The following is a 23,877-nucleotide window of genomic DNA, read 5'->3' as shown; positions in this document are numbered from 1 at the left end:
CTGGAGCCAAGAACCACCGGAGGGGGGCACCTGGGTGGGCACAACCCACCAAGGTGCCCCCCCCCCTCAGGCGCGCCCAGGTGGGTTGTCCCCACCCGGTGGTCCCGCAGACCCTGAACCAACGCTATAAAGTCGCATATTTCCAGAAAAAAATTAGGGAGAACGAATTATCGCGTTCCACGAGATGGAGCCGCTGTCACCTCCTGTTCTTCATTGGGAGGCCAGATCTAGAGTCTGTGGGACTCCAGAGAGGGGGATCTTCGATCTTCGTCATCACCACCCCTTCTCCATCGCCAATTCCATGATGCTCCCCACCAGGAGTGAGTAATTCCTTCGTAGGCTCGCTGATCGGTGAGGAGTTGGATGAGATTCATCATGTAATCTAGTTAGTTTTGTTAGGTCTTGATCCCTAGTATCCACCATGTTCTGAGATTGATGTTGCTATGACTTGGCCATGCTTAATGCTTGTCACTTTGGGCACGGGTTCCATGATTTCAGATCTGAACCGTTTATGTTGTCACCATTATATCTATGTTCTAGATCCGATCTTGCAAGTTATAGTCACCTACTATGTATTATGATTCGGTAACCCCAGAGTGACAATAGTCGGAATCACTTCCGGTGATGACCGTAGTTTGAGGAGTTCATGTATATTCAATGTTTGTTAATGCTTTGTTCCGGTTCTCTATTAAAAGGGGCCTTAATACCCCTTAGTTTTCAATAGGACCCCGCTACCATGGGAGGGTAGGACAAAAGATGTCATGCAAATTCTTTCCATAAGAACGTATGACTATTTACGGAATACATGCCTACATTATATTTATGAACTGGAGCTAGTGCGGTATTGCCCTAGGTCTCCCCTCGAAAACTGTTGCGATCCCCTATACTTGTGGGTTATCATTCATTTGTCAGTATTCCAGTTAGAAACAACACGGAGACCAAGAAATGAATGGAAATGGCGATAAGTATCACTATATCAACTATTCTTAAGAGGCAGAGCAATTCTTGCGACATTCTTGACATAAGAGATGGTAATACTTCAAGGTAGAACATAACAAAAGTTGGATAACAAGAAACTCAAGGTACAACACAAAACATGAACAAGTTTGTGTTGGAGGAAAGGCAAGGATGTTGTCAATGACAACACAAATTACCAAGGAACAAGGATGACATTTCTCATCATGAATTCAATTGACCTTTTGGAGGAAGTCAAAATGTTGACGAGGATCTTGACACGTTTTGTCAAGAGGTTTCATGAAGATGTAATCAATCTGGAAGATGATAAAAGCAGATGGGATGGTGAAGCTAAAGTTATGGGAACCACAGATAAGATGCGAGCTCAGAATCAAAGTTGCCTTTCAAGACAAATAACATGATGTTGAAAGCTTTACGTAAGCTTAGGGTATTGTCGGAATTGTGTTCCGAGGATGAAGGACTAGGTAGCACAGTAAAGCTTTAGTATGGTGATGATGATGTAGCCAATCAGCTAAGAATGACATGATTGAGTACAAACTCATAAGCCAGAAGAATATTAAGAGTTATTAAATCGTAGCACGGACTCGATTCACTTATCGGTGTTCTCGAGTGACAAACAACTCAGAACCCGAGGAAAAACTAAATTAGTGAGAAGCAATACTTGACAAAGCTTCATAAGAAGTATTGAAGTTCTGTGTTATTCTCGATATACCAGAGGGTTATACTCGGAATAGAGGTTGGACTAGTGAATAGATCCATGGAAAACAAGCGCTTTTAAATTGTCTGAGAAATGGGATCAAAGAAGACCGACATGTTCGGAACCATAGTGGCAAAGGGTCAAACCACAGATACAAGAGGAATTTACACCAAGGGTATAATTATTGTGTTGGAAATATGCCCTAGAGGCAATGATAAAAGGATTATTATTATATTTCCTTGTTCATGATAATTGTATTTTATTCATGCTATAATTGTATTATCCGGAAATCGTAATACACGTGTGAATACATAGACCACAATACGTCCCTAGTAAGCCTCTAGTTGACTAGCTCGTTGGTCAACAGATAGTCATGGTTTCCTGACTATGGACATTAGATGTCATTGACAACGGGATCACGTCATTAGGAGAATGACGTAATGGACAAGACCCAATCCTAAGCATAGCACAAGATCGTGTAGTTCGTTTTGCTAGAGCTTTTCCAATGTCAAGTATCTTTTCCTTAGACCATGAGATCGTGTAACTCCCGGATACCGTAGGAGTGCTTTGGGTGTACCAAACGTCACAACGTAACTGGGTGACTATAAAGGTGCACTACAGGTATCTCCGAAAGTATCTGTTGGGTTGACACGGATCGAGACTGGGATTTGTCACTCCGGATAACGGAGAGGTATCACTGGGCCCACTCAATAGTGCATCATCATAATGAGCTCAAAGTGACCAAGTGTCTGGTCACGGGATCATGCATTATGGTATGAGTAAAGTGACTTGCCGGTAACGAGACTGAACGAGGTATTGGGATACCGACGATCGAGTCTCGGGCAAGTAACATACCGTCTGACAAAGGGAATAGTATACGGGGTTGCTTGAACCCTCGACATCGTGGTTTAGCCGATGAGATCATCAAGGAGTATGTGGGAGACAACATGGGTATCCAGATCCCGCTGTTGGTTATTGACCGGAGAGCTGTCTCGGTCATGTCTGCATGTCTCCCGAACCCATAGGGTCTACACACTTAAGGTTCGGTGATGCTAGGGTTGTATGAATATGAGTATGCAGCAAACCGAATGTTGTTCGGAGTCCCGGATGAGATCCCGGACGTCATGAGGAGTTCCAGAATGGTCCGGAGGTAAAGAAAACTATATAGGAAGTGTTGTTTCGGCCATCGGGAAAGTTTCGGGGTCACCCGGTATTGTACCGGGACCACCGGAAGGGTCCCGGGGGTCCACCGGGTGGGGCCACCTATCCCGGAGGGCCCCGTGGGCTGAAGTGGGAGGGGAACCAGCCCCTAGTGGGCTGGTGCGCCCCCCTTGGGCCCCCCTGCGCCTAGGGTTGGAAACCCTAGGTCGGGGGGCGCACCACTTGCCTTGGGGGGCACTCCACCCCCCTTGGGCACCGCCCCCTTGGGAGATTGAATCTCCCAGGGCCGGCGCCCCCCCTGGGGTCCTATATAAAGGAGGGCAGGGGGGAGTGCAGCCGCACCCAAGTCTTGGCGCCTCCCTCCCCCTGCTACACCTCGTCCTCCTCCCGCAGCAGCTTGGCGAAGCCCTGCCGGAGTTCTGCTGCATCCACCACCACGCCGTCGTGCTGCTGGATCATCATCAACCTCTCCTTCCCCCTTGCTGGATCAAGACGGAGGATACGTCACGCTGACCGTACGTGTGTTGAACGCGGAGGTGCCGTCCGTTCGGCGCTAGGATCTCCGGTGATAGGATCACGACGAGAACGACTACCTCAACCCCATTCTTTTGAACGCTTCCGCTCGCGATCTACAAAGTGGTATGTAGATGCATCTCCCCTTTCACTCGTTGCTTAGGTGAACTCATATATGGATCTTGGTGAAACCATAGGAAATTTTTTATTTTCTGCAACGTTCCCCAACAGTGGCATCATGAGCTAGGTCTATGCGTAGTTCTCTATTGCACGAGTAGAACACAATTTTGTTGTGGGCGTAGATCTTGTCAACTTGCTTGCCGCTACTAGTCTTTTCTTGCTTCAGCGGTATTGTGGGATGAAGCGGCCCGGACCGACCTTACACGTATGCTTACGTGAGACAGGTTCCACTGACTGACATGCACTAGTTGCATAAGGTGGCTAGCGGGTGTCTGTCTCTCCTACTTTAGTTGGAGCGGATTAGATGAAAAGGGTCCTTATGAAGGGTAAATAGAAGTTGACAAAATCAAGTTTTGGTTATTCGTAGGTAAGAAAACGTTCTTGCTAGAATCCAATTGCAGCCACGTAAAAGATGCAACAACAATTAGAGGACGTCTAACTTGTTTTTGCAGCAATTGTCATGTGATGTGATATGGCCAGAAGTTGTGATGAATGATGAATGATATATTGTGATGTATGAGATCATGTTCTTGTAATAGGAATCACGACTTGCATGTCGATGAGTATGACAACCGGCAGGAGCCATAGGAGTTGTCTTTATTTTTGTATGACCTGCATGTCATTGAAGAACGCCATGTAAATTACTTTACTTTATTGCTAAACGCGTTAGCCATAGAAGTAGAAGTAGTCGTTGGCGTGACAACTTCATGAAGACACAATGATGGAGATCATGATGATGGAGATCATGGTGTCATGCCGGTGACGAAGATGATCATGGAGCCCCGAAGATGGAGATCGAAGGAGCTATATGATATTGGTCATATCATGTCACTACTATATAATTGCATGTGATGTTTATTATGTTTTATGCATCTTGTTTACTTAGAACGGCGGTAGTAAATAAGATGATCCCGTATAATAATTTCAAGAAAGTGTTCCCCCTAACTGTGCACCGTTGCTAAAGTTCGTCGTTTCGAAGCACCACGTGATGATCGGGTGTGATAGATCCTTACGTTCACATACAACGGGTGTAAGATAGATTTACACATGCAGAACACTTAGGGTTAACTTGACGAGCCTAGCATGTACAGACATGGCCTCGGAACACAGAGACCGAAAGGTCGAACATGAGTCGTATGGAAGATACGATCAACATGAAGATGTTCACCGATGATGACTAGTCCGTCTCACGTGATGATCGGACACGGCCTAGTCGACTCGGATCGTGTAAACACTTAGATGACTAGAGGGATGTCTAATCTGAGTGGGAGTTCATTAAATAATTTGATTAGATGAACTTAATTATCATGAACTTAGTCTAAAACTTTTGCAAAATATATCTTGTAGATCAAATGGCCAACACTCATGTCAACATGAACTTCAACGCGTTCCTAGAGAAAACCAAGCTGAAAGATGATGGCAGCAACTATTCGGACTGGGTCTGGAACCTGAGGATCACCCTCATAGCAGCCAAGAAAGATTATGTCCTAGATGCACCGCTAGGTGAAGCACCCATCGCGGAGAACCAAGACGTTATGAACACTTGGCAATCACATGCTGATGATTACTCCCTCGTTCAGTGCGGCATGCTTTACAGCTTAGAACCGGGGCTCCAAAATCGTTTTGAGAAGCACGGAGCATATGAGATGTTCGAGGAGCTAAAAATGGTTTTCCAAGCTCATGCCCGGGTCAAGAGATATGAAGTCTCTGACAAGTTCTATAGTTGTAAGACGGAGGAAAACAGTTCTGTCAGTGAGCACATACTCAAAATGTCTGGGTTGCACAACCGCCTGTCCCAGCTGGAGATCAACCTCCCGGACGAGGCGGTCATTGACAGAATCCTTCAGTCACTCCTACCGAGCTACAAGAGCTTTGTGTTGAACTACAATATGCAGGGGATGGTGAAGACCATTCCTGAAGTATTCTCAATGCTGAAGTCAGCAGAGGTTGAAATCAAGAAAGAACATCAAGTGTTGATGGTCAATAAGACCACTAAGTTCAAGAAGGGCAAGGGTAAGAAGAACTTCAAGAAGGACGGCAAAGATGTTGTCGCTCCTGGTAAGCCAGTTGCCGAGAAGAAGTCAAAGAATGGACCCAAGCCTGAGACTTAGTGCTTTTATTGCAAGGGGAAGGGTCACTGGAAGCGGAACGGCCCCAAATACTTAGCGGACAAGAAGGCCGGCAACACTAAAGGTATATTTGATATACATGTAATTGATGTGTACCTTACCAGTACTCGTAGTAACTCTTGGGTATTTGATACCGGTGCCGTTGCTCACATTTGTAACTCACAGCAGGAGCTGCGGAATAAGCGGAGACTGGCGAAGGACGAGGTGACGATGCGCGTCGGGAATGGTTCCAAGGTCGATGTGATCGCCGTCGGCACGCTACCTCTACATTTACCTACGGGATTAGTTTTAAACCTCAATAATTGTTATTTAGTGCCAAGTTTGAGCATGAACATTGTATCTGGATCTCGTTTGATACGAGATGGCTACTCATTTAAATCCAAGAATAATGGTTGTTCTATTTATATGAGAGATATGTTTTATGGTCATGCCCCGATGGTCAATGGTTTATTCTTAATGAATCTCGAACGTAATGTTACACATATTCATAGCATGAATACCAAAAGATGTAAAGTTGATAACGATAGTCCCACATACTTGTGGCACTGCCGCCTTGGTCACATTGGTGTCAAGCGCATGAACAAGCTCCGTGCTGATGGACTTTTAGAGTCTCTCGATTATGAATCATTTGACACATGCGAACCATGCCTCATGGGTAAAATGACCAAGACTCCATTCTCCGGAACAATGGAGCAAGCAACCAACTTGTTGGAAATCATACATACCGATGTGTGCGGTCCAATGAGCGTTGAGGCTCGCAGAGGATATCGTTATGTTCTCACTCTCACTGATGACTTGAGTAGATATGGGTATGTCTACTTGATGAAACACAAGTCTGAGACCTTTGAAAAGTTCAAGGAATTTCAGAATGAAGTAGAGAATCAACGTGACCGAAAGATAAAATTCCTACGATCGGATCATGGAGGAGAATGTTTAAGTCACGAATTTGGTACACACTTAAGAAAATGTGGAATCGTTTCACAACTCACGCCGCCTGGAACACCTCAGTGTAACGGTGTGTCCGAACATTGTAATCGCACTCTATTGGATATGGTGCGATCTATGATGTCTCTTACCGATTTACCGCTATCATTTTGGGGATACGCTCTAGAGACAGCTACATTCACTTTAAATAGGGCACCGTCTAAATCCATTGAGACGACACCGTATGAATTATGGTTTGGGAAGAAACCTAAGCTGTCGTTTCTAAAAGTTTGGGGATGCGATGCTTATGTCAAGAAACTTCAACCTGAAAAGCTCGAACCCAAGTCGGAAAAATGCGTCTTCATAGGATACCCCAAAGAAACCATTGGGTATACCTTCTACCTTAGATCCGAAGGCAAGATCTTTGTTGCCAAGAACGGATCCTTTCTGGAAAAAGAGTTTCTCTCGAAAGGAGTAAGTGGGAGGAAATTAGAACTCGATGAAGTACTACCTCTTGAACCGGAAAGTAGTGCAGCTCAGGAAAATGTTCCTGTGGTGCCTACACCGACTGGAGAGGAAATTAATGATGATGATCAAGGTACTTCTGATCAAGTTGCTACTGAACTTCGTAGGTCCACAAGGACACGTTCCACACCAGAGTGGTATGGCAACCCTGTCCTGGAAATCATGTTGTTAGACAACGGTGAACCTTCGAACTATGAAGAAGCGATGGCGGGCCCAGATTCCAACAAATGGCTTGAAGCCATGCAATCCGAGATAGAATCCATGTATGAAAACAAAGTATGGACTTTGACTGACTTGCCCGATGATCGGCGAGCGATAGAAAAAAAATGGATCTTTAAGAAGAAGATGGACGCGGATGGTAATGTAACCATCTATAAAGCTCGACTTGTCGCTAAGGGTTATCGGCAAGTTCAAGGGATTGACTACGATGAGACTTTCTCTCCAGTAGCGAAGCTTAAGTCCGTCCGAATCGTGTTAGCAATTGCCGCATACTATGATTATGAGATATGGCAGATGGACGTCAAAACGACATTCCTTAATGGGCATCTTAAGGAAGAACTGTATATGATGCAGCCGGAAGGTTTTGTCGATCCTAAGAATGCTAACAAAGTGTGCAAGCTCCAGCGATCCATTTATGGGCTGGTGCAAGCATCTCGGAGTTGGAACATTCGCTTTGATGAGATGATCAAAGCGTTTGGGTTTATGCAGACTTATGGAGAAGCCTACGTTTACAAGAAAGTGAGTGGGAGCTCTGTAGCATTTCTCATATTATATGTAGATGACATACTTTTAATGGGAAATGATATAGAATTCTTGGACAGCATTAAGGCCTACTTGAATAAGTGTTTTTCAATGAAGGACCTTGGAGAAGCTGCATATATATTAGGCATCAAGATCTATAGGGATAGATCGAGACGCCTCATAGGTCTTTCACAAAGCACATACCTTGATAAGATTTTGAAGAAGTTCAAAATGGATCAGTCCAAGAAAGGGTTCTTGCCTGTATTGCAAGGTGTGAGATTGAGCTCGGCTCAATGCCCGACCACGGCAAACGATAAAGAAGAGATGAGTGTCATCCCCTATGCCTCAGCCATAGCATCTATTATGTATGCCATGCTGTGTACCAGACCTGATGTAAACCTTGCTGTAAGTTTGGTAGGAAGGTACCAAAGTAATCCCGGCAAGGAACACTGGACAGCGGTCAAGAATATCCTGAAGTACCTGAAAAGGACAAAGGACATGTTTCTCGTTTATGGAGGTGACGAAGAGCTCGTCGTAAAGGGTTACATCGACGCTAGCTTCGACACAGATCTAGATGACTCGAAGTTACAAACCGGATACGTGTATATGTTGAATGGTGGGGCAGTAAGCTGGTGCAGCTGCAAGCAGAGCGTCGTGGCGGGATCTACATGTGAAGCGGAGTACATGGCAGCCTCGGAGGCAGCGCATGAAGCAATATGGGTGAAGGAGTTCATCACCGACCTAGGAGTCATACCCAATGCGTCGGGGCCGATCAAACTCTTCTGTGACAACACTGGAGCTATTGCCCTTGCCAAGGAGCCCAGGTTTCACAAGAAGACCAGGCACATCAAGCGTCGTTTCAACTCCATTCGTGAAAATGTTCAAGATGGAGACATAGAAATTTGCAAAGTGCATACGGATCTGAATGTCGTAGATCCGTTGACTAAACCTCTTCCGCGAGCAAAACATGATCAGCGCCAGAACTCTATGGGTGTTCGATTCATCACAATGTAACTAGATTATTGACTCTAGTGCAAGTGGGAGACTGTTGGAAATATGCCCTAGAGGCAATGATAAAAGGATTATTATTATATTTCCTTGTTCATGATAATTGTCTTTTATTCATGCTATAATTGTATTATCCGGAAATCGTAATACACGTGTGAATACATAGACCACAATACGTCCCTAGTAAGCCTCTAGTTGACTAGCTCATTGGTCAACAGATAGTCATGGTTTCCTGACTATGGACATTAGATGTCATTGACAACGGGATCACGTCATTAGGAGAATGACGTAATCGACAAGACCCAATCCTAAGCATAGAACAAGATCGTGTAGTTTGTTTTGCTAGAGCTTTTCCAATGTCAAGTATCTTTTCCTTAGACCATGAGATCGTGTAACTCCCGGATACCGTAGGAGTGCTTTGGGTGTACCAAACGTCACAACGTAACTGGGTGACTATAAAGGTGCACTACAGGTATCTCCGAAAGTATATGTTGGGTTGACACGGATCGAGACTGGGATTTGTCACTCCGGATAACGGAGAGGTATCACCGGGCCCACTCGGTAGTGCATCATCATAATGAGCTCAAAGTGACCAAGTGTCTGGTCACAGGATCATGCATTACGGTACGAATAAAGTGACTTGCCGGTAACGAGACTGAACGAGGTATTGGGATACCGACGATCGAGTCTCGGGCAAGTAACATACCGTCTGACAAAGGGAATAGTATACGGGGTTGCTTGAACCCTCGACATCGTGGTTCATCCGATGAGATCATCGAGGAGTATGTGGGAGCCAACATGGGTATCCAGATCCCGCTGTTGGTTATTGACCGGAGAGCTGTCTCGGTCATGTCTCCATGTCTCCCGAACCCGTAGGGTCTACACACTTAAGGTTCGGTGACGCTAGGGTTGTATGAATATGAGTATGCAGCAAACCGAATGTTGTTTGGAGTCCCGGATGAGATCCCGGACATCACGAGGAGTTCCAGAATGGTCCGGAGGTAAAGAAAACTATATAGGAAGTGTTGTTTCGGCCATCGGGAAAGTTTCGGGGTCACCCGGTATTGTACCGGGACCACCGGAAGGGTCCCGGGGGTCCACCGGGTGGGGCCACCTATCCCGGAGGGCCCCGTGGGCTGAAGTGGGAGGGGAACCAGCCCCTAGTGGGCTGGTGCGCCCCCCTTGGCCCCCCCCCTTGCGCCTAGGGTTGGAAACCCTAGGTGGGGGGGGGGGCGCACCACTTGCCTTGGGGGGCACTCCACCCCCCGTGGCCGCCGCCCCCTTGGGAGATTGAATCTCCCAGGGCCGGCGCCCCCCCCCCCCTGGGGGCCTATAGAAAGGAGGGTAGGGGGGAGGGCAGCCGCACCCAAGTCTTGGCGCCTCCCTCCCCCTGCTACACCTCGTCCTCCTCCCGCAGCAGCTTGGCGAAGCCCTGCCGGAGTTCTGCTGCATCCACCACCACGCCGTCGTGCTGCTGGATCATCATCAACCTCTCCTTCCCCCTTGCTGGATCAAGACGGAGGAGACGTCATGCTGACCGTACATGTGTTGAACGCGGAGGTGCCGTTCGTTCGGCGCTAGGATCTCCGGTGATAGGATCACGACGAGAACGACTACCTCAACCCCGTTCTTTTGAACGCTTCCGCTCGCGATCTACAAAGTGGTATGTAGATGCATCTCCCCTTTCACTCGTTGCTTAGATGAACTCATAGATGGATCTTGGTGAAACCGTAGGAAAAATTTTATTTTCTGCAACGTTCCCCAACATATTGATGCGAAAAGCTTCCATGATAAGATCTAAATCGTGTCCATGGGCATGAATGCAAAGTTCAAGGTCGACTCCCGTTTCTTCAATGCATAACCTTCCATTCACTCCTCGCTACCGATGAAATTGTAGTGCTGAAATTTTATCCGGCGTAACACTAGTAGAGTACGACCAATAGAAGTTTTTGGGTTCACACAGATGGCAAAAGCATATATCAACCCATCGGGCATTTTAGGAATCTATACCATACTTAGTGAATATTTGCAACCTATCGAACATTTTTATTTGACAGTTTGAAGAAATAAGAATTTGACTTGTAATTTGAAATTTGAATTTTGAGTTGAATTAATTATTTAATTGCATTTTAATTATGAAAAATATGATGATATGGCATATTAGGGTAATATAACTGTAGCATAACTATCCAGGTGTTACAGTTAGCGTTGCTCCAGCCACACTGCACGCTCTGGGCCGGTATGAATGTTGCATGGGAAGTTGTGCGTCCCTTGGATAGAAAGCATGGGAATGCTAATGCGTGCGTGACAGCGGTCCGGACGCCCCCCTCCCCCCCCTCCCCGCGGTTTGCTTCCAATTTGAGGGACAAAGGACATCCGAACTGGCCAGCAGATGGATATAGAATCGCCTTGGATGAAAAAACATGACCGGACCGCACAGTCCGAACAGAAGCGGACATTTGAGAGTCCACGTTGAAGTTCTCCTGGGAGTCCATGTTGAAGTTCTCCAAGGCCACCACATTTAAAAGGGATAAACAAAACAACACAATGCATACAGCCAAACAGATGTGGTTTGCATCTGCTCACCCTTAAAGCACAAATACAGGCCACCAAACAGCGGGCATAATCTATTCCCTAATGCAATACAGCCTACCAAACTACATGTAAACACAATAGTTATATGTAAGTCGCCTGAATTTGTAATTTGGGTCAGTCGTTTCTTGAAAGAAGAAGCACCCTAGAGGGAAAGATGGAAGGAGCAGCCGCAGGCGATCTATCTTAGGGTAGTAGGCTGTCGGCTATCTATCTTAGGGTGGCAGGCTGACGACGATCTTTCTTAGGGCAGCAAGCTCGCAGACGATCTTTCTTAGGGTATCTTTCTCGCGGGGGGGAAATTGCTCACCGCCGAAGTTAGAGGAACGGTCGAGGGTGACGGCAGTACGACAGTACGCGGTGGTGGGGGCGGGGGGGGGGGCGAGGCTGGTGATGATGCCACGAACCTGGGGTAGGGCCATGGACCTGTCTAAGGAACCCTACCCAAGGACATCTCTAGAAGAAACTACCTGTCAGTCGACCTAGAGGTGTTCCACTCGACAAGCTCGAGGACACTCGACCATGAAGAAAACCACTCGACCATAAAGCTAACCACTCGACGGCCAGAAGATCTAAAGACACTCTACACGCAATGGTCTGTCATTAAGTAGCTTTTATGGTCTTCATAGCACTTTATGGGGCGTTACTAGTAACCCCCTGACTTAATGTACTTTAAACCCGACATAACTGAGGGCAGGAGGGGTCTAGCGAACTCTATATAAGCCATCCCCCTCCTCAGTGTGAAGGGTTCGCACCCCTGTAACTCTCACGCATATAATCCAGTCGACCGCCTCCGGGCACTGAGACGTAGGGATGTTACTTCCTCCGAGAAGGGCCTGAACTCGTAAAACTCTTGCGTGTACAACTACTCCATTGCTAGGATCTTGCCTCTCCCTTAGTACCCCCCTACACTACTGTCAGACTTAGAACCACGACAGTTGGCGCCCACCGTGGGGCTGGTGTCTTAGCGACTTATTGGAGAAGTTGCAATTTTTCCGACCCCCTTCATCATGGTTTCAGGCGGAGTTTTGGTTGAGGGCCGCGAGATCAGTCTCGGCGCGCTCACGTTCGTCGCCGACGACTCTGCCTAGCTGCAGGAGGCTCCGCTCGACATCGACGCGCTCCCAGTCTGCGGAGCGATGCACTTTCGGGCGTGCGTCCGCGGTGTCCTCCTGCGACAACCGTCGACCCAGTATCGACCGGTTTTTGTGTCTTCCTCCCTCCCAGCTTCCCGCCGGTGCAAGCGCTATGGTCAGTCGAGGCTTCAGCGGTGGGTAAGGCACGCAGTGGCTCGCCAGTCGACCACCGCCCAGGTCGCAGCTATCGAGCCCGACGAATCTCTCTACGGCCTTTTCGACCCGACGACTGGCTCCGCAGAGACTGCATCCGAGTGCGACAGCAGTGATCCAGCGGCGGAGGTCCTGATGGTCAATGGACCACACGGTCCCCCCGGCTTTCCCGGTGTCGAGGGAGGTGACGGCGGAGGCGATCCGTCGTGCGACCATGAGGAATACCTCCCCGAGCCCCTCAATTCGCTGCAGAGGGAAAAACTTCGCCGCCGGAACATGGATGCGCTTCACACTCCAATAGTTGGAGAAACCCCTGAGGCTCGCGCCTTAGAGGACGCGCGCTTGGCCAACTTGGCTGAGCACACTCGACTGGAGAACCTTCAGCGGGCACTCGACGAGCGCGCGAGGCAACGGATTCCTTACTCCAGTCGATGCCAGCTCTTTCCACCTCCGACTCAGGTATATCGAACTCCGATTCAGAATTTAGCAGCTGCAGCCTGTATAGCAGAATCAATTCAGCCTTCCCAGTCAGAGGCTGGCAGAGGCTTGATGCAGATCAGAGATTTGCTCTGGGCAGCAGGAGATCGGAATTCAGCTGTATCGCAGTCGCGGAACAGGATTCACAGCAGATCCGTGGCAGCGAATACAGTCCAGTCGGCTCATAGCCCCAGATCTCCCCAAGGCGTGAAGGGCGTGGTGACCGGCATGATCAGTACAGGAACCGTGAGCAGTATGATCACCGATTCGATCGCAATGATCGACATCGAGTGCCCACTCCTCCCCCAAGGGGTGGATCCTATGCGCCTTGACAGCAGGATGATAGACGCCGACATAGTGGCGGACGAAGAATTCCAGTCGACCCCAGGGAACCAGGCTTTGATGCGAGATCCATCATCGTCCAAGGTCTGGTCGACCTGAACAGAGCTCACAGAGAGGGTAACGACAGAGATGTCCCCGCCAGCAGCCGAGTGCATGTCTCCGGACTAGAGTGTTTTAGCAGAGCCATCAGAGCCACAGTGATTCCTCCCAACTTCAGGTTGGCGACTGGAGTCAGCAAATTCAACGGTGAGTCTAAGCCCGATACTTGGCTTGAGGACTACCGAGTGGCTGTCCAGATCGGCGGCGGAAATGACGAGGTGGCCATGAAGCATCTGCCTCTTATGTTGGAAGGGTCAGCCAGGGCATGGCTGAATCAGTTGACACCCATCAACATTTACATGTGGGAGGATCTTTCCCGAGTGTGTAAGAACATTCTAAGGAACATGCAAGCGACTAGCAGGACTGACAGAGCTGCAATCTTGTGTGCAGAAGTCGAATGAGACTCTGAGAGATTACATCCAGAGATGGATCACATTACATCACACGATGGAGAATGTATCTGATCACCAGGCAGTCTGCGCCTTCAAGGAAGGCGTTAAGTACCGAGAACTAAGCCTGAAATTTGGTTGAACCGTAGACATGTCTCTGAGTCGAATGATGGAAATTGCCACAAAATATGCCAATGGTGAGGAAGAGGATCGGCTCCGGAGTGGCAAACACAAGTCAGTAGCCCAAGAAACTGGAGGAGGGAACTCCAGTCGAAACCAAAAGCGGAAAGCCGAGCCAGCCGCTCCTGGAGAAGCCTTGGCCGTGACTCAAGGAAAGTTCAAAGGGAAACCCAAAGGACCTTAGAACCCCAAGAAAGTGAAGGATAAAGAAGGAAATGACGTGATGGATTTGCCGTGTCACATCCACACAAAGAAAGATGAAGAGGGTAATTTCATTTACCCGAAGCATACCACTCGACAGTGTCGACTCCTGATACAGCAGTTCCAAGGGAAGCAGACCAAAGATAAGGAAAAAGAGTCGGACAAAGTTGAGGACAAGGGGGATAGTGATGAAGAATATCCTCAGGTCAATTCCACCCTGATGATTTTTGCTGACGTTGAGAGCAAAAATCGACTGAAAGTTATAAACCGAAAGGTGAATATGGCTGCTCCGGCGATGCCCAATTATCTGAAGTGGTCTCAGACATCCATTACATTCGACCAGTCTGATCACCCGACGCACATAGCCACCCCTGGGAGGCAGGCTCTGGTGGTCGACCCAGTCGTCGAAGGTACTCGACTGACCAAAGTACTGATGGATGGCGGCAGTAGTTTGAACATATTGTACGCAGAGACACTGGAGGGGATGGGCATTTCGATGTCCAGACTCAGCACAAGCAACATGAATTTCTATGGAGTCATTCCACGCAAGAAGGCCACATCACTCGGTCAGATTGCTCTCGATGTGGTCTTTGGTGATTCCAAAAACTTCCGCAAAGAAAAGTTGACATTTGAGGTTGTAGATTTCCAAAGTGCTTATCACGTCATTTTGGGCAGGCCAGCTTACGCACGTTTTATGGATCGACCATGCTACGTGTACCTCAAATTGAAGATGCCTGGCCCTAAAGGCGTGATCACTGTTACTGGTAATCGCAAGAAGGTGGAAGAGTGCTTTCAGAAAGGCTCGAAGATCGCCGATGCTCAGATGGTAGCAGAAGAATGGCAAGAACACCAGAGAAATGCAGACCCGAGTGATTTGTTATGGGCCAAGAAACCCGCTACGGAATCAGTGTTTCAGTCGTCAGGCGAGACAAAGCCAGTTCACATCCACCCGACTGACCCCAACGCTGCTCCTACTCATATCTCCACGACACTCGACCCCAAATAGGAAGAAGCGCTCATCCAGTTCCTCCGTCAGAACTGGGACATCTTTGCATGGAAACCCTCTGACATGCCAGGTGTACCCAGGGGGCTGGCTGAGCACCATTTGCGAGTCGACTCAAAGGAAAAACCTGTCAAGGAACATCTGTGACGGTCCGCCATCCATAAAAGGAAGGCTATTGGCGAAGAGGTAGCTCGGCTCTTAGCAGTAGAGATTATCCGAGAGATTTACCACTCCGAGTGGCTTGCCAATGTTGTCATGGTCCCCAAGAAGGACAAGTCACTTCGCATGTGCATTGACTTTAAACATATCAATCGGGCCTGCCCGAAAGATCATTTTCCTCTCCCCCGCATCGACCAAATAGTCGACTCGACTGCGGGGTGTGAGCAATTGTCTTTCTTAGATGCCTATTCCGGGTACCATCAGATCCGTCTGTATGGACCCGATGAGATCAAAACGGCTTTCATCACCCCATTCGGGTGCTTCTGTTATGTCACCATGCCATTCGGCCTCAAGAATGCCAGAGCCACGTTCATGAGGATAATTCAGAAGTGTTTGCTCACTCAAATCAGTCGGAATGTGGAAGCATACATGGATGACATTGTGGTCAAGTCACGGAAAGGTTCCGACCTGCTGACAGACCTCGCTGAAACATTTGCCAACCTCACGAGGTATGATATCAAGCTTAATCTGTCCAAGTGCACATTCGGAGTCCCTGGCGGAAAATTACTCGGTTTTCTCGTTTCCGAACGAGGAATCGACGCAAATCCAGAGAAAGTGGGCGCTATACTCCGAATGAAACGACCCGTGCGTGTGCACGATGTTCAGAAGCTTACTGGTTGCTTGGCGCTTTAAGTCGATTCATCTCTCGTCTCGGCGAGAAGGCATTGCCTCTCTACCGACTGATGAAGAAGTCAGACAAGTTCGAGTGGACTCCTGAAGCTGATGCAGCGTTTGCAGAGTTAAAAACCCTGCTTTCCACCCAGCCGGTGCTTGCTGCTCTGGTCAGCAAAGAGCCTTTGCTGCTTTACATTGCAGCCACAGGACAAGTCGTCAGTACTGTACTTACGGTCGAGCGGGAAGAAGGGAAAGCCTTCAATGTTCAGCGCCCAGTATATTATATTTTCGAAGTCCTGAACCCATCAAAGCAAAGATACCCTCATTATCAGAAGCTTGTATATGGGATTTATATGACCATGAAGAAAGTTGCTCACTATTTCTCTGACCATATCATTACAGTCGTCAGCGACGCCCCGTTATCAGAGATTCTGCACAACAGAGATGCAACTGGTCGAGTGGCAAAATGGGCGATTGAATTCCTTCCCTTGGATATCAGATTTGAGGCAAAGAAAGCTATCAAGTCCCAAGCAATAGCCGATTTCCTCGCCGAGTGGACTGAACAGCAGTTGCCGACTCAAGTTCACTCGGAGCACTGGACCATGTTCTTTGATGGCTCCAAAATGCTGAATGGTTCCGGTGCTGGGGTGGTGTTGGTTTCCCCCCGAGGAGATAAGCTCAGATATGTACTCCAGATTCACTTTGATTCCTCCAACAATGAAGCAGAATACGAAGCACTTTTATATGGGTTGCGTATGGCCAATTCACTCGGCATCCGTCACCTCATGGTCTACGGCGACTCGGATTTAGTGGTTAACCAAGTGATGAAGGAGTGGGACGTCAGAAGTCCAACTATGACTGGTTACTGCAGCGCTGTAAGAAAGCTGGAGAAGATATTCGAGGGGTTAGAGCTTCATCACATACCCCGACTGAAGAACCAAGCAGCTGATGACTTGGCGAAGATAGGTTCCAAAAGAGAAGCCATTCCCAGTGGCGTGTTTTTGGAGCATGTTCACGCGCCGTCAGTTCAAGAGGATCCTTTCACCGAAGAAGCCCCACAGCCTAAAAGTGCCTCGGATCCGACTGAAGTTGAGGTTCCAGCCGTGGTCGACCTAATCATGGAAGTTTTGGTTATCATTCCCGATTGGACAATGCCTTACATCGCATATATCCTAAGGAAGGAGCTCCTAGAGGATGAAGAAGAGGCTCGGCAGGTCGTCCGTCGATCCAAGGCCTTTACTGTCATGAAGGGACAATTGTACAGAGAAAGCGCGACTGGAGCCAACCAGAAATGCATAACGCCGGAAGAAGGACGAATGATTCTCAACGACATCCACTCGGGGACATGCGGCCATCATGCGTCCTCCCAGACCATCGTGGCTAAAGCATACCGAGCGGGTTTTTACTGGCCCAGAGCAAATGAAATGGCGAAAGAAATAGTTGACAAGTGTGAAGGATGTCAGTTCTATTCCAATATGTCACACAAGCCCTCCTCAGCCTTGAAGACCATTCCAATTGTCTGGCCTTTCACTGTTTGGGGGTTAGATATGGTCGGACCACTGAGAACTGGCAGGAGCGGCTTCACCCACGTACTGGTGGCAGTCGACAAGTTCACCAAGTGGATCGAAGCCAAGCCCATTAAAAATCTCGATGCTGGCACTGCCATCAGTTTCATCAGAGAATTAATATTCAGATATGGAGTTCCGCATAGCATCATCACTGATAATGGGTCAAACTTCGATTCCGATCAATTCAAAGCCTTCTGCGCTTCTCAAGGCACACGAGTCAACTACGCTTCAGTCGCTCACCCCCAGTCGAATGGACAAGCAGAAAGAGCAAACGGCCTAATTCTCAAAGGGCTGAAACCCCGGTTGATGCGTGACCTCAAACACGCAGCAGGCGCGTGGGTCGACGAACTTCCATCAGTTCTTTGGGGATTGAGGACTACCCCAAATCGGTCGACTGGAAGAACTCCATTCTTTCTGGTCTATGGAGCTGAAGCAGTTTTGCCGAGTGATCTGCTTCACAATGCACCACGAGTCGAGCTCTACTCTGAAGCCAAAGCAGAGCAAGCCCGGAAGGACGCAGTCGACCTTCTGGAAGAAGAAAGAGAGATGGCCATCATCCGATCGACCATTTATCAACAAGACTTGCGCCGATTCTACGCCAGAAATGTGAAGAGCCGGGCCTTCCAAGAAGGAGACTTGGTCCTCCGAGTGGACCAGCAGAAGCCACACAAACTCGCCCCTACTTGGGAAGGCCCTTTCATCGTCACCAAAGTTCTCCACAACGGAGCGTACCGTCTTTACAACGTCGATCGCGAGATCGACGAGCTACGAGCTTGGAATGCGGATCTGCTCCGCCCCTTTTACACTTAAATATTTACTCGGATGAGATGTAATAAAAGTACTCCTGTAGTTTATCTATCAAAGACAAAAGTGATATAATTTTCCCGATTATTGTTACCACTTTTGCTTGTGTAAGAAGTACCCCCAGTGGGTGGCTTAGCTGCGAATCCGTTTCGCCTAAGTTTGTAAAAAAAATCCTGCCGAGTGACGAGCAATCCTCTCACTCGAAGACTTAGCTGCGAATCTGTTTCGCCTAAGTTTTTGAAATCCTTCCGAGTGGAGAGCAAACCTCTCGCTCGAAGGCTTAGCTGCGAATCTGTTTCGCCTAAGTTTTTGAAATCCTTCCGAGTGGAGAGCAAACCTCTCGCTCAGAGGCTTAGCTGCGAATCCGTTTTGCCTAAGTGTTTGAAATCCTTATGAGTGGATAGCAAACCTCCCACTCGGGGGCTTAGCTGCAGTCCAGTACTCGCCTAAGTATTTGAAATCCTACCGAGTGGAGAGCAAACCTCCCACTCGGGGGCTTAGCTACAGTCCAGTACTCGCCTAAGTATTTGAAATCCTACCGAATGGAGAGCAAACCTCCCACTTGGGGGCTTAGCTGCAGTCCAGTACTCGCCTAAGTGTTTGAAATCCTACCGAGTGGAGAGAAAACCTCCCACTCGGGGGCTTAGCTGCAGTCCAGTACTCGCCTAAGTGTTTGAAATCCTACCGAGTGGAGAGCAAACCTCCCACTCGGGGGCTTAGCTGCAGTCCAGTACTCGCCTAAGTGTGTGAAATCCTACCGAGCGGAGAGCAAACCTCCCACTCGGAGGCTTAGCTGCAGCCCAGTGCTCGCCTAAGTGTTTAAAATCCTACCGAGTGGTGAACTTGCCTCTCACTCGGAGGCTTAGCTGCAGCCCAGTGCTCGCCTAAGTGTTTAAAATCCTACCGAGTGGTGAACTTGCCTCTCACTCGGAGGCTTAGCTGCAGCCCAGTGCTCGCCTAAGTGTTTAAAATCCTACCGAGTGGTGAACCTGCCTCTCACTCGGAGGCTTAGCTGCAGCCCAGTGCTTGCCTAAGTGTTTAAAATCCTACCGAGTGGTGAGCCTGCCTCTCACTCGGAGGCTTAGCTGCAGCCCAGTGCTCGCCTAACTGTTTAAAATCCTACCGAGTGGTGAACCTGCCTCTCACTCGGAGGCTTAGCTGCAGCCCAGTGCTCGCCTAAGTGATTAAAATCCTACCGAGTGGTGAACCTGCCTCTCACTCGGAGGCTTAGCTGCAGCCTAGTGCTTGCGTAAGTGATTAAAATCCTACCGAGTGGTGAACCTGCCTCTCACTTGGGGGCTTAGCTGCAGCCCAGCGCTCGCCTAAGCATTTAAAATCCTACCGAGTGGCGAGTCTGCCTCACACTCGGAGGCTTAGCCACAGTCCAGCGCTCGCCTAAGTACGAAAATAGTTCCGATCCGCAGGGACGACAAGGTGCAGGTCAACTGATTACCTTCCCCTCCGGGCTCCGACACAAATACCACGTGCGCTCTGCAAGGACTACAAAGCCAACTGCTACCTTCTCCTTCGAGCTTCGGCACAAATACAACATGCGCTTCCTCCTGGGTCGCAAAGATGCAAGTCGACTGTGATCCGCGCTCCAGCCTGCAAAAGATATATTCCAAGCGAAGAACAATGCCGCTCGAAGACAGATGCAAACATATTGAACCACAAAGCCAAGTTCAGATAGCATCCTATGGATCCAGAAGTACTCAGGCGTCAAGCCTGTTAAAGTTTATCGGTTACAAAAACCACTCAGCATTCCGAGGCAAATTTAAAGTATCCAGCATAAAAGTTTTTTACTCCTCCGGTGGAGGACTGGAAGGCGCGACAAACTCGTCCAGGTCGATTCCATCAGCAATCCGAGTGGCAGCTGCAATGAATGTCTCCATGAAGGATCGGAAGTCATGCTTCTTAGTATTGGCCACCTTGAGGGACGCCAGCTTTTCCTCTCGAGCTTCTTTGCAGTGAACGCGGACTAAAGACAGAGCTACATCAGCACCGCACCTGGCAGAAGACTTCTTCCACTCTTGCACTCGGCCTGGGACTTCGTTTAGTCGAGTCATCAAAGACTCGAGGTCGTTCTGAAGCGTCTCCTCTGGCCAGAGTGTCGTGTCGATTCGCGACGCCGCTGCCTTCAGTCGGGCCAGATAATCCACCACACCAGCGACGCGAGATTCCAGTCGAAGCACATTCATGGCAGCTTCATCTTTCATTGGAGAGTTGATGGGGTCCAAGCCTGTTTCCACTTGACTGGTTTCTTCCTCAAAGTTTTGGCAGAATTCTGTAAACACAAGTCAAACATGAACCAGCAGTTCCATGACGAATCAACGGTGACAAGTCAGTCGGATGAAGAGGTTACCTTCAAGCATGAGAAATAGCTTCTTGGCGAGCCCTCCCAGATAAGCTTCCAGATCATTCTTCTTCCCCACCAGTTCACTTGCCTTCTCACTCAGAGCAATCTTGTCGTTCTTCAGACGGCTGACTTCCTTGTTGGCCGCGTCAAGAGCAGCTTTCAGGCTGACATTCTCCTCTTCGAGTTTGCCGACTGAAGCCAGCTTTTCTTCCGCAAGTTTTGTTTTATCCGATGCAGCCTTCTGCACCTCTGCAAGTTCCTGGTCCTTCTTGATCAGAGCCGCCTTCGTTTTCTCTGCAAAATGGCAAAGAGGTCAGAATCAATAATGAGCAGAAGGGTAAAAACAATCATCAAGTTCTCACCAATCATACCTGCTGTCTCGTCCTTCGCCTTCTGAAAATTCTCCTGGACAAGTTTTAAGTCGAGGTCGAGCTGGATATGTTTCTTCTCCAACTCAGTATAACGGGCCACAAGCTCGCAAGATTTCTGCAAAGAGACAGTCGACAGACATCAAAGAAATGTTACTTCCGAGTGACTAAGAGAAAAACAGCAACGTTTCTAAGACTACAGCCGAATCAAAACATTCAACAGTAGTCTCGGGGACTACACCCAGTGGGTGCACTCAGTGTGCCCCCACTAGTTCTACCGACTCGATCGACCAGTCGACCAAAAGGAACAAAGAGATTACGGTCTTATCAAAAAAAAGAGAGTTCTTCAGACTACAGTCGACTGCCAGCAGTCCACCATAGTCTCGGGGACTACACTCAGTGGGTGCACTCAGCGTGCCCCCATAGGACCTGACATTCCACTCGACATGGCCCGACCAGACTGAGTGAAGAAATTTCAACTACAAAGACTACAGTCGACTGCCAGCAGTCCACCATAGTCTCGGGGACTACACCCAGTGGGTGCACTCAGCGTGCCCCCACTAATCTACAAACCTAATCGACACACCCAGTGGGTGTACAGCCTCAAAGAGATTTTGGAAAGAAAATCTTCAGATAACATATCCTAACAGAACAGGCGGTTACCAACTAACCTGGACATTGCTCTGAAGGGCTGCGCTCGCGTCATAAGCCGCTTGGCTAGCTTCCCGGATCGCCTTCACTTGCTCCTTCATAATCCCTGCCTGGCGTATAGCCTCCTTAGCAGCGCTCGCCTGGTCCTCTGGGACGTGGTGTGTGGCAAAAAAGGAAGGTGGTTCAGTAGTCGACGATGAAGGCCGGACGCTCGTCAGCGGCATAGCGAAGGTCACGGAATGTAGAGTGATGTCGCCACCTTCTTGAGCTTGTGCCTCAGGTGCTGACGCAGTCCGAGTTGCCTTGCCAGCTGGGGCCTATCTATTCTTCCTCGCCCTCAGAGGCACCTCGTCATCGTCATCAGGAAGATCAATGACGTGGCGAGGAGCTGCAAGATAAATCCAGAGTTGGAAACGAAGATCCAATCAACCAAAAGTGAAAACTACAAAAGAGCGTACCAGGGTTGGAGGTGACAGTGTCTTCCATTTATTGGTCGCCATCCTTGGCGGAGGTCTCGGAGGTAGCAGCGCTGCGAATTACAGAAATCAGTCAGTTAGTCGATGAGTCGACCAGAAGTTCACTCGAACTGAACAAAGAAACACAAATCCTGCTATTACCCGGAGATGGTGGGGATGGCCATTTTCATTTTGGGCAAGGCCTTCGGCGGCTTGGATGGCTCCGCCCGCGGATGCTTCGATGCCTTTTCAGTCGGCGCCGGAGAGGCCGTCCGAGGGCGCTTTGTCGACGGCACAACGGGCGCGACCGCTTTGCCGCGCTCCCTTGCAGGGTCGTGGGCGAGCTTGGACCGCCTCTCCGTGCGAGGAGGATCGACCTCCATCTCCTCCTCCTCCTCACTAGAACCGTTTTCATCCTCTTCCCCCTCATCATCAGATTTCCACTCCCCCTCCTCGCTTTCACCTCGACTCGCTTCCCCCTCCTCAGCTTGTTCCTGTGCCCTGTTGGGCATCGAGTACATTTCAGTCGTGACCTAGAAGACAGCAAACAAGACAAAAGTCACTCGGATTGATCTCAAGCAGACAGAATGGAAAAAACAGAATTGCAGTTGGAAATGCAGAGTTGGACCTTGTCAACTTCATACGTTTGGTCGAGTGGAACGACCCTCCTGGCCCCTCGGGGGTTGTCCTTGTTACCCGTAATGCTTCCCATCCACCGCTCCAGCGTGTCACCGTCGATCTCCTCCGGATGGATCCGAGTGGTGTCTTCGGTTCCAGAATACATCCACATAGGATGGTCTCGAAATTGGAGCGGCTAGATGCGCCGCCGGAGGAAGACCTCCAGGAGGTCTATACCAGTCACCCCGTCGCGGATGAGCTGCACGACGCGATCGACCAGCACCCTCACCTGCGCCTTCTCCTCCGGGATCACCTTCAAAGAGGAGGGCTTCCTCACTCGTTCCATGGAAAAGGGAGGGAGCCGGTCGACTGCCCTGGCATCGGCTGGTCCTTGCAGTAAAACCAAGTCGACTGCCACCCACGGACGGAGTCGGGCAAAACCATGGTCGGAAAAGAACTTTTTTCCCTCAACTGGATCCCAAGACCCCCGCACATCTGAATCACGTGTGTCCTCTCGTCATTCAGATTTGCCTTCTTCACCGTCTGGGAGCGACAGGTGAAGATATGCTTAAAGAGGCCCCAGTGAGGCCGACAACCCAAGAAGCATTCGCACAAAGACACATAGGCGGCGAGGTACACTATGGAGTTGGCGTGAAGTGGTGGAGTTGTGCACCGAAGAAATTCAAAAAACCCCGGAAGAAAGGGTGGGGCGGCAAAGAAAACCCACGGTCGACGTGGGTGGCCAGAAGAACACACTCACCCTCCTGAGGCTGCGGCTCTGACTCCCTCCCCGGGAGC

This window comes from Triticum aestivum, chromosome 2B, assembly GCF_018294505.1.
Source record: "Triticum aestivum cultivar Chinese Spring chromosome 2B, IWGSC CS RefSeq v2.1, whole genome shotgun sequence".
Lineage (NCBI taxonomy): Eukaryota > Viridiplantae > Streptophyta > Magnoliopsida > Poales > Poaceae > Triticum > Triticum aestivum.
This window is presented reverse-complemented; position numbering follows the sequence as displayed.